Below are 10,447 nucleotides of genomic sequence, written 5' to 3'. Positions count from 1 at the left end.
ACAAATTTCAACGGCGTTTCATTTACGTTCAATTCATAATTGCTTACACATTCCAGTACTAATCCGCAACCATTCAAACAATATTCAGGAATACTTCAAACAATCCGTACAATATTTAAAACAATTCAACCAATACTCTACTTCATCCGAAACCTTCCAAATGCGACAAGAATAATAACAACACATTTCCTTCTTTCAAATTCATAAACTACAACAACAATTCACACATTAGCAACTTCATTCTCATAATTACATAAAACCACATTAGAATCACAATAACTCCTACAACAACCCACAACCTTTTACAATGCCGACTTGAACCATTAAACCTTCATTTGCATCATAAAATCCACAACAACACAACTAACATACTAAGTAAAATTAATTCATCTCTTCTCCACCACACCACATTCACACGGCCACAACACTATATTTTCGGCCACAACATAGCATCCATGTTTTTATGATTTTCATTCATTTCTACATACTACAACATATACAACCATCCATAACATATAAAAGAAGATTAATTCTTACCTTTTTCCCTTGATTTCCCTCTTGTCTAGAATTATGGACTTGCCACAAAGAGAGGTTTTCTTGCTCCAACAATTATACCACGTTAAGAGGACCTTCAAATTAGTAGGAATACTAGAAGAAAATATTTTTTTGGATCAAAATTTTTGGTCTTCAATTCTTGATCTCCTTGGCCGAATAGGCCCTTCCATTTTTTTTCTTCTCAAGGCTTCTTGAAATTTCTATTTGTGGAAGATGAAAAATATGATCATCTCTTAGTTATTTATTTTAGATCCATATGGGCCTTGGCCCATATACCTTGGCCGGCCACCTTCTCCTTTTTCACTTAAGCCCAATTTTTTTTTTGTCTTGTAATTCATGAAAATTTATTTTCCAAATTCCAAATTTGCCCTTAGCCTTCCTCCATATTTCCGCATCAATATTTCCATGAACAACTTATATTTTAAACAAGATAAAAATTATAGCCTTGTCCATAACTTGTCGCAATTATCTTAAAATATCCGATTGTGCAAAATACGGGGTATAACATCCTCCCCCCCTTTAGAACATTCGTCCTCGAATGTTGAACTGGCATCATGGGGTGTCATAATACTTCGGCAGGGTCCATTTTATAGTTGTCCTTTTTCTTCCTGCCCATTCCTTATCTCTCACCCTATTTTCTTTATAATCGAACTTCTTAGTCTTTACATGAGTCCTCATTACGTGTCATGGGCTTCCTGATCCGTTGTGCTAACTCATGATCCTTGTACTCCCCAGAGCATCTCTTCTCTGTTATTGTTTCGTCACCACACCTTGACAAAAGCCACGTCTTTGGCGCGCAACCTTCACTTGATGATCCGATATGGCCATCTGCTATTCCTTGCTCTCATTTGTTATTACAGTATTGCAGTCTTGTTTACCATGCTATAAGTATCCATTAGCCTTTGGTGTTCTCTTTTCTTCGCCCCCTGTTTCTTTATGTTTTTGTCACTATCCCTTTTAATCTTTCATTCCATATATTTATCCAAAAACGTATGTACATAATGTTTCTTTACCATTTATTATCCCTCGTAGTCTCGTTACACTTTCGGTAATTTCTGATCCGAGTTCATTTAACTTCTTGGTTCGCAACATTTCTAAGTTCTTAGTACAACTTTTTCTTTGCTTCCTTCTCTCACATTTCTCGACACAAGTATACTTGTCTTTGATTTCTTTGTGTTGGCGCTCGTTTCGCCCATCGTTATCCCTTGTTGTCTCTTCGGTGTGGATTCCTTATAAATATGATCGAGCATCACTTCACATCGATGGTTCATATAATTTCATAGCGTATCCTCTCATGTTTCGTATAATTAATGGTCTATGAACTATTTTATAGTATCCGACGAACCCTTTTATTTCATTCATAGGCACCACGTCCTTTCTTTCTTTGAAAACTTTCAGACTACCAATTGTCGGTACTTTCGTTATAATAGTCGTTCTCTTCTTAAATATCCTTTGAGTCTTATCGTTCTCTCCATTATCCTTTGTGAACTTAGCTTGTAGCCCTTTTCCTGTTCTTTTTACTATTCTTTAAAACACATCGCTGCGTACTTAGGTACGGCGCAAATTTGCCTGATATAAGGGATTCAAATCATGGCATAAACATATCATAATCCAAGTTGGCATGAAGTATTCTCTTAAGGTGTCTTCCATGCTTTCCCTTAATGTCGATCTCATGGTACCCTCATTGTCAATTCGTTTCTACTTCTTCCATTTATCCTTTTGATGTGCCGACATGTTTCGAACTCTGGTCCCGAGCTAATAAATTTCCTTTCTTGGTGCTTGAAAATGTTGTGATTCCTTTAAGCCTAATTTAATATGGTCTCCCCCCATTTAAGGGGCTCCTTATGTGCCAGCAGTCCTTTTGTGAAGTCTTCGTTTATACCTTACTCCTCGTCTTTCTTTCCAACTCTGTGCACAACATATCGAAACTTCTTACCATATGTTTTTGTTTCATTTTGCGCCTATATCATCATTCCTATCAATATTTCCATATCCTTCCATCCACTATTAATCCTTTCACTCATTTAGCTTACTTACTCGTGATTCTTCTTAACCATACTCTTGTGTTACAACTGCGCATCCGTATTTTTCGAGCATCCACTGCCTCTGCTCTTAGCACAAAATCCTTACAATTTACACTCTCCCTATCCTCACTCGTCGAATCCTCTGACTATACTTATGGCATTATGACCGAGCGGTCTTCCATAAACATTCTTTATATTTCACTCCATTTTCTCTAAGATCAAATCCTTCTGACCTCACATGAATTCTCGCTCCACACCTTTAATTTTCAAATGAACTGTGTCGACCCATTATCCTTATTTTTCCTACTTTCATCCTTAACCTTCCTTAGGTTCCTTCCTCCTCGGACACTTTTCTTTTCTTGTTATTTGCCGTATGGGTTCTGAAGTTCGTGAAATGTTACTTTTAACGCACAATCCGTCCTATTCTTAAGTCACCCTCTCAGGAAAACTCTTCCATGTTCGAGGCAACCACATTAATATGGCTACACATTTATTCCTTTATATACCTTTCAAGGCCGGAGTCCTATAACAGCATCACTAAGCTTAGTCATTCCTTTCAGGAGAACACTTTTATGTCCGAGGTAATCACATTAACGCGACTCCATATTTGTCCCTTTATATACCAAATCTCCTAACATCGTCACAAGGCTTTATCATTCTTTTTCTTACTTCACATTCCTGGTTGTGGTGACTATTCCTTTAGCCCTACTTATTGGAATTGGTTCTCGAACCTCATATACTCCTCTTTGTTCCATATTACCAAAATTTATTCTTTTCACGTACCTATCTTTGAATTTTTATCCATAAAGTCTCGTACTTTGCCGGTAATTTCTCTCGGGGGCTTCACTCACTAAGGTTTCTTACCTTTCATCTTTTTCCAACATTTTGATCTCCCTGTCTTCCATTAACTCACTCTCTTTCTTTTCCAAATATCGTTGTATTAAAATTTTCCAATAACAGCAACTTACCTTTTAACACTTGTACCATTTATTTTTGCTGTCACTCGAACTTCGGTACCCTTACTTGGTTAATGCCTTCTATACCGCAACACCGATCGCTGGGGCACACATCACATGCCCGCCAATACATTTGCATGTGGGGTGTCGTATGCATTTATATAAATAATTGCTATCAACTAGTCCACAAAATTCCCAACGCTATTCAAGCCTATCCTAGTTCCAGAGCTGTGACGCACTTTCTGTCTCTCCTCCAGTCCAGCCTGTCTCGTCCTATGTGGCCTTTTATGGTCTTTAACCATCCCATATACTCTAGTTTCCCTTAGGCTACTCTAGCTTCTCATTTGCCGCTTATGTTTCAATTTATAGAACTTTTAGTTCACTTCCCAGGGGGTCACCCATCCTAAAATTTCTCCCACCTTAGCACGCTTAACCTCGAAACTTAGATGGAATTTGGTGCCTTAATGTTGATATAATCGCGTCCGCTTCCTCGCATGACCTTTATTACATGATCTAGAGCAAATTGAAGTCTTACAGATTCCGAGACATTTTCGTAACACGTCCTACCTTTTTACAATTACTATTTTACCCTTTTTAATTCCCAATGTTCACCCTTCACCTGTGAGTATGATTACCTTTTATCCCAGATTTCCAGATTCCCGATGGTAGGAAACACGCATTCGTCATCATTACTTATAAGTACTCAGGTATCAGTATGTTTAGATTTCCACTTACCCTCTGTACATAATAATTTACAACAAAACTAATCGTCAACTTTCTCTAAATCCTTCAACAGACCTTGTTCTTACTAAACCTCGAACATTATCCATCTTAATCCTTTGGACTGCTAATCGTCCTTCTCGCCATCGTTCCTCATGTCATGCCAAATCCATAACCCTTCTGAAACAACTCATCTCACTTATTGTCTGGTTACAATATTTTCTTTCCACGCTTCCTTCTATTAGGTGGTCCAGATCAAGTAACCTGATTTTGAAAAATTTTGATCGGGTCTCCCTTACAAATTCTTACCATTCAAAATCTGTACACAGCAAATGCCAGCAATGCCTTACAGATCATATGGCTATATATCACATTCCAACCGTCCAGAGCTTCTAGTTTCAAGTAACAGAACAATTATATCAATATTTACCCCTGTGACTTTCCATATCGCCACTCACTTCTTCCGTCGTATGTAAGGCTTATATGAGGAATTTCAGCTCCTATGACTTGGCTCTATTGCACGATCTAAGACAGAAAGAAGGTCGACAATCCCTAGATGCCCCGTTGCCTCCTGTTTATAAATGTGGCACGCTTCACACCATAAACAGGACTCTGCTGGACACGACTTTGCAGACAACCCCTAGGACAACCTGCTCTAATACCACTTTGTCACACCCTAAACTACCTAGGGTGTGATGGGCACCCGACCCTTACTTAGGGCCGAGCGAACCCTTTGACTCTTATCACATACATACTCTTTTCGGACTTTTAAATCAAATAAGGATGAAATACATAGTAAAACTTTCAGAAATATTCTTTCTCGTAGCTTTCAAATCAAACAAAATCTATAATCAAATAGAATTTATATCATAACACAGGACGACATATCGACCGATGGATCCGCTTACAAAACCGACATCCTACACGCACGACTCTGTCTGCAAAGTCTCTAACTTTGAACAAAACATCATAACATAATACTCTGACCCGGCAACACTCCAGAGGAAAATGGAGCTTGCCAACTTCGCTGGAACATCTTCTGTAATGATTTCTACTAATCTGGGTGTACCTGCGCGGCATGAAACGCAGCCCCCGAAGAAAGGGGGTCAGTACGGAATATGTACTGAGCATGTAAGGCATAGAATACAGAAAAGAGAATCATAACTGAAACAGTGAATTACCAGAATCAAATATGACCTTTTAGAACATCAAAGTACTTACCTTTTTAAATGAAAATCATGCATATCCAAGTCATATATCATATGTACAGATAACGTGTCCAGGCCCTCCAGTGAGGGACTCGGTGGATAAAATCATACATGTCCACATCATATATCACATATGTGTAACGTTTCCCGACCCTCAAGTGAGGGACTCAGTGGATAGAGTCATGCATGTTAACATCATATATCATGTATACACATAACGTGTCCCGACCCTCTGTTGAGGGACTCGGTAGATACATATAACGTGTCCCGGCCCGCAAGTAAAAGGGACTTGGTGAACAATGCAGAGGGGTGCGCACGATAACATATCCTGGCCCGGGCTCAGTGAAATCCAAATGGAGGCTTGCACGAATAGAATAATGCGAAACCATATGCACATAAACCAATACTCGATAGACAAGTATACTTGCCGACTCCTGAAGGCTCAGAAACAAGTATCGGGTCAATCCGACTTAGTATGAGAAAGTTATGGACGCTTGAAGTACAGAACCTTCTACAAGCATTTCATAAGCCATTTTTGGAAAATCAAAGCAATAATCACATCAAGTATTTTTCGGATATCGTATAGATCAAATCAAATATAACTTTTGGAATCATATGTACATATCAAAATATATCAAAGACTAAATGGAATAGTCAAACGTGTTAGCATTTGAAAAATCGAGACTTTAGTCATATCGATTATCTTTCGAAAACCATTCGGAAACATATCAACTAGATATTCGGTCATCATATATACGCATCAAAATCATATGAGGTAGCTTATGGAAATCAAGAATGTTAGCCATCCTAGTGGCTCTAAGAGCAGGAATTTCTTTAGAATCATACATACACGTCATTTGCTCGTTTCATAAAGATCATGCCAAAAGAAAGAAAGGTAAGCCTTACATACCTGTCCCACGACCAACTAGCCACGCTTATTTGTCCAAACTTGCTAGTCTACATTCAAGAGAATTGACATAATCATTAGATTCATCGACATATACTCGTCTTAGTCTTTCAAATGAGTTCATTTATATACTACCGAAATTTCGGCAGCATTTCCCCTGTAAACACGTCATCCCCGAGAATCTAACTCGGCCAAATCATCAACAACAATCTGAGAATTCAACTTGGCCAAACTATCAACAACAATACCAACAGTTATTCTAACAATATCCACAATCAATTCAAAAAGCATACTAACGTTAGCTACTTCTTTCTACAAACTTCGACGGCGTTTCATTTACGTTCAATTCATAATTGCTTACACATTCCAGTACTAATCCACAACCATTCAAACAATATTCAAGAATACTTCAAACAATCCGTACAATATTTAAAACAATTCAACCAATACTCTACTTCATCTGAAACCTTCCAAATGCGACAAGAATAATAACAACACATTTCCTTCTTTCAAATTCATAAACTACAACAACAATTCACACATTTGCAACTTCATTCTCATAATTACATAAAACCACATTAGAATCACATTAACTTCTACAACATCCCACAACCTTTTACAATGCCGACTTGAACCATTAAACCTTCATTTGCATCATAAAATCCACAACAACACAACTAACATACTAAGTAAAATTAATTCATCTCTTCTCCACCACACCACATTCACACGGCCACAACACTATATTTTCGGCCACAACATAGCATCCATGTTTTTATGATTTTCATTCATTTCTACATACTACAACATACACAACCATCCATAACATATAAAAGAAGATTAATTCTTACCTTTTCCCCTTGATTTCCCTCTTGTCTAGAATTATGGACTTGCCACAAAGAGAGGTTTTCTTGCTCCAACAATTATACCACGTTAAAGAGGACCTTCAAATTAGTAGGAATACTAGAAGAAAATATTTTTTTGGATCAAAATTTTTGGTCTTCAATTCTTGATCTCCTTGGCCGAATAGGCCCTTCCTTCTTTTTTCTTCTCAAGGCTTCTTGAAATTTCTATTTGTGGAAGATGAAAAATATGATCATCTCTTAGTTATTTATTTTAGATCCATATGGGCCTTGGCCCATATACCTTGGCCGGCCACCTTGGCCTGCCACTTTGGCCTTTTTCACTTAAGCCCAATTTTTTTTTTGTCTTGTAATTCATGAAAATTTATTTTCCAAATTCCAAGTTTGCCCTTAGCCTTCCTCCATATTTCCGCATCAATATTTCCATGAACAACTTATATTTTAAACAAGATAAAAATTATAGCCTTGTCCATAACTTGTCGCAATTATCTTAAAATATCCGATTGTGCAAAATACGGGGTATAACACAGCATCACCGAAAGGTAGGTTTATTTCTTACCTCGAGGGAAGGAAGATGATAGCCAAGGGTTATGTTTATCACTTAGTCCGGGTTCATGATACCGAGGCAAAGCTGCCAACTTTCCAGTCAGTTCTGGTAGTGAATGAATTCCCAGATGTGTTTCCGGACGAACTTCCAGGCCTTCCACCAGAACGAGAGATTGATTTCGCCATTGATGTGTTGCCGGACACCAAGCCTATTTCTATTCCTCCTTATCGAATGGCCCCGGCAGAATTAAAAGAGTTAAAGGCGCAGCTAAAAGATTTGCTCGAAAAGGGATTTATTAGACCCAGCTCATCACCGTGGGGAGCTCCAGTTTTGTTTGTAAGAAAGAAAGACGGATCTCTACGGATGTGCATCGATTACAGGCAATTGAACAAAGTGACGATAAAGAACATATATCCTCTTCCAAGGATTCACGACTTATTCGACCAATTGCAAAGTGCCAAGTGGTTTTCTAAAATAGACTTGAGGTCAGGTTATCATCAAGTGAGGGTTAGAGAAGTGGATATTCCCAAAACAGCCTTCAGAATTAGATATGGCCACTATGAATTCCGAGTGATGTCGTTTGGGCTAACTAACGCTCCGGCCGTGTTCATGAATCTGATGAATAATCTATTCAGGCAACTCTTGGATTTGTTTGTCGTAGTATTTATTGATGACATTCTAGTATATTCTCGCACAGAATCAGAACATGCAGATAATTTGAGAATTGTACTTGGCATTCTTCGAGCCCGGGAATTGTATGCAAAATTTTCAAAGTGCGAGTTTTGGCTAAATTCAGTAACATTTCTAGGCCATGTTATTTCCAATGATAGCATTCGAGTCGACACTCAGAAAATTGAAGCGGTGAAGACTTGGCCAAGGCCTACAACGCCTACAGAAGTTCATAGTTTTCTGGGGTTGGCAGGTTATTATCGAAGATTTGTAGAGGGCTTTTCATCTATTTTAGCCCTATTGACAAAGCTAACCCAGAAGTCAGCCAAATTTCAATGGAATGATGCTTGCGAACGCAACTTCCAAGAGTTGAAAGACAGGTTGACCTCAACTCCGATCTTAACACTTCCAGAAGGGTCAGATGGCTATGTGGTGTATTGTGACGCTTCCGGTGTTGGACTAGGGTGCATATTGATGCAACATGGTAAAGTTATTGCATATGCTTCGAGACAATTACGGAAGCATGAAAATAATTATCCGACTCATGATCTCGAATTGGCTGCGGTTATTCATGCCTTAAAAATGTGGAGACATTATTTGTACGGTGTGCACGTTGATATCTATATAGATCACAAAAGTCTTCAGTACATCATCAAGCAAAAAGAGTTGAACCTGCGACAGAGGCAGCGGTTAGAATTATTAAAAGATTATGATGTTAACATTTTATACCACCCCGGGAAGGCGAATGTAGTAGCTGACGCAGTTAGCCGCCGATCAATGGGCAGTTTATGTAAAGTCCCTCCGGAAAGGAAAAAGATGGTTCAAGAACTTCATCGATTGGATAATCTTGGAGTGCGTGTATTTGATTCGGGCGATGCCGGGATTAGTATAAATGATTCCACAATTTCGTCCTTGGATATGGAAGTGAAAGAATGGCAGTGCGAAGATCCATAGATATGTCGTTATAGAGACACATCTCATGGGAAAGAAAAGTCTCCGTTTGAAGTTTCCATAGATGGAATTCTTAAGTACCGAGGCAGGTTATGTGTGCCGAATGTGGCAGAAATGCGCAGACGAATTTTAGAAGAAGCACATTGCTCTCAATATTCTATTCACCTAGGTGCAACCAAAATGTATAATGATCTCAAGATGATGTACTGGTGGGATGGCATGAAGAGAGACATAGCAGAATTCGTAGCACAATGTCCAAACTGCCAACAGGTAAAAGCTGAACATCAGAAGCCAGGGGGCTTGTTATAGGCAATAGAAATCCCTACTTTGAAATGAGAAGTGATAAACATAGATTTTATAGTGGGATTACCTCGTTCCCGTGGCAAGTATGATTCCATATGGGTGATCGTGGACAGATTGACGAAGGCATCCCATTTTCTCCCAGTTAGGACGACATACTCAGCGAAAGATTATGCAAGGCTGTATCTCAAGGAGATTGTGCGACTTCATGGTTTTCCATTATCCATCATCACAGACAGAGGAGCACAATTTACAACTAAGTTCTGAAAATCTTTTCAAGAAGGTTTGGGCACGCGAGTGAAGTTTAGCACGACATTTCATCCGCAAACTGATGGGCAGGCCGAGCGTACCATCCAAACTTTAGAAGATATGTTACGGCCGTGTGTGTTGGATTTCGGTGGTAGCTGGGATGACCACTTACCCCTTATTGAGTTCGCATACAACAATAGCTACCATTCAAGTATACAAATGGCTCCATATGAAGCTTTATATAGACGGAAATGCAGATCTCCAATCGGATGGTTCGAAATAGGAGAAGCATAATTAGTGGGCCATGAATTGATCCAACAAGTAATAGAAAAAGATAAGGTGATCCAAGATAGGTTGTTGACAGCTCAAAGTTGCCAAAAGTCCTATACGGACAACCGACGACGAGACTTGAAATTTCAAATTAATGATTAGGTATTTTTGAAAGTGTCACCCATGAAAGGGGTGATGAGATTTGGTAAGAAAGGGAAGCTAAGTCTC

The sequence above is a fragment of the Lycium barbarum genome, chromosome 3 (genome assembly GCF_019175385.1).
Source record: "Lycium barbarum isolate Lr01 chromosome 3, ASM1917538v2, whole genome shotgun sequence".
NCBI classification, from domain to species: domain Eukaryota; kingdom Viridiplantae; phylum Streptophyta; class Magnoliopsida; order Solanales; family Solanaceae; genus Lycium; species Lycium barbarum.
This window is presented reverse-complemented; position numbering follows the sequence as displayed.